Raw genomic sequence first — 2097 nt, forward strand, 5'->3', positions numbered from 1 at the left:
CTATAGGATTTCCTATCTGGAAGTAAATTTAAAAGTGAACCTTAAGCACAAAAAGTCTAGGAAGGGAATCCAAAAGTTCCTTCTCTGGTGAAAGCAACCCCTGCGTGAGTAAATTGGAGGATAGTCTCAGAAAAATACCAGAGAATAATTATCATGAGTCCTACCTATGTCAAAGTGTCCTAGTGAGCAATCCAGTTACATTAATGGCAGTTATTTCCTTGTGCAACTTTTTACATTTCTGGAGTTAGAAGCATTAGATTCAAAGCCCTCCTGGATTTTATAAGGAGGGATAAGCTGGTATTGGTGACACTTAGACCCCAGTAACTTGAGACACCAGGATAAAGTTCTCTGAAACTCTGAAGGCCAGGATTTTGGGGGAATAAAGACTAAGAGAACTTTGCATTTCCACATTCCAGCTTTTGTTATTCCACTTCTAAACACTACAATTAACTTAGTTAACCTGCCTTTACCTTAAAGAGAAGGAGAGTATTCACCAAAGGACGCTCCCTGCCCCAACTTGATCCTCCTGGGAACTGCATGGTAGAGGTAGGTAAGAGCCAACTTGCAAGAAAATTACTGGAGGGAAATTGGAGAGAGATGGTCTCTCTACAACATTACCTCTATTTAATCCCCTATAGCAGTTTAAGATCTAGTAGGCTCATACTCATTTTGGCTTCATGTATGTTTTATATTTCCAGAATCTAGAATCTGGCATAAAATAAGTACACACAAAAAAGTTTGTTGAGTGACTGAATGAATCATTTGATAGTGATACATGAGATTTCTACTTCTAAAGGTTTTTCAAAGAATAGTCCATGTAAGCTTACTGTTTCATTTTGTGATGTACTTACTGGGACTATGATTTTTTATTTGTCTTGTTAAATTATTGGTATCCATATAAATCTGAGTTACAACTTTTATCTTTTTATTAAAGGATCATGTTCATTTCTAACTTAATGTTTTGCATTATGTTTCTCTATTCCCTTTAGGAAAGGGGAAAATGTTTCCAGAATTTAATAAAGTACTTGGCACTGTCTGGTGTTTAAAACATGCTTTATTTAATTAGTCACTCCCTACAACATTCCTGGGAGATATGAACTTTCTTTGATAATAGATAAAGCTAAAAATGAAGTCCTGGACTATCTCAAAAAGAAATGAAGTAGTTTCGCAATTCTAGTAAAATCCATCTTTCACAATCAAAGACAGATTTACTAAGTCAATTCAGATTTTGCCAAATACAAAGCTGCTTTTCTATTTTCATAATTTTTTCAACTTGGGTCTTTGATCCCTTGTGTTAGTGTGGACCCATAATATAGGCTATGAAAGAATTCACAAAGGGTCAAGAGTAGAGCGATAGGCAAACTTTTATTCACTTTCCAAGAGAGGAAAGGAGCCAAATGCTAAAGAAGAGGCACTGGCCTGGAGGAGTTGGGGAGTGGACCTTTTATTGGGTTTAAAGGAGAGCGGGATGGGGGCCGAGTAATGGCTTGTGTGAAAACTGGCACCAGTTAAGATTTGTTGAGCAGAGATGACAGGAAACTTCGATTTTCCATAAAACGCCAAGATGGGAGTGTTTCCAGGTATCTGGGATGGGTGACAGCTTTACAGTGAATGCAGATATTCTGGCTGCCATATATTTCCGTCCCGTCCTATTAACACAAGCTTAGCAAAGAGATAGATTAGAGATCAGTAAGCTATAGAAAAGAGGGGAAAAAAGTAGGCTTTTGTCCCTTTTATCTTATAATGGTCTTTACCCATCCAGTGGTAGATTGGCCAAGTAGAGAGTAGGCATCAATGAGTTCCTTGTAGACCATGGGCTTCTGGAAAAAATGGGGACACTACAATTCCAGTAGCCAGGACCTTAAAGATTAGGGGCTCCATTTGTTTGTACTCTGTTCTGATTGAACAGCGTATTGCATTGCAGTTAAAAAAAAAGAAGGCTACATGATTTTAGCACGTTATTCTCAGAGATCAGAAACTCCTGGTCTCCCTTGTAGGAAGAACACTTGCTGCAGCAGTGACCTTATGTTCCTACAACTTCACAGTCAAATCAAGGACTTTTTGAGGAACAGAGTGGAGAAAGGAAAGAACAGAAGT

The sequence above is a fragment of the Pteropus vampyrus genome, unplaced genomic scaffold (genome assembly GCF_000151845.1).
Source record: "Pteropus vampyrus isolate Shadow unplaced genomic scaffold, Pvam_2.0 Scaffold221, whole genome shotgun sequence".
Classification (NCBI taxonomy): Eukaryota; Metazoa; Chordata; class Mammalia; order Chiroptera; family Pteropodidae; genus Pteropus; species Pteropus vampyrus.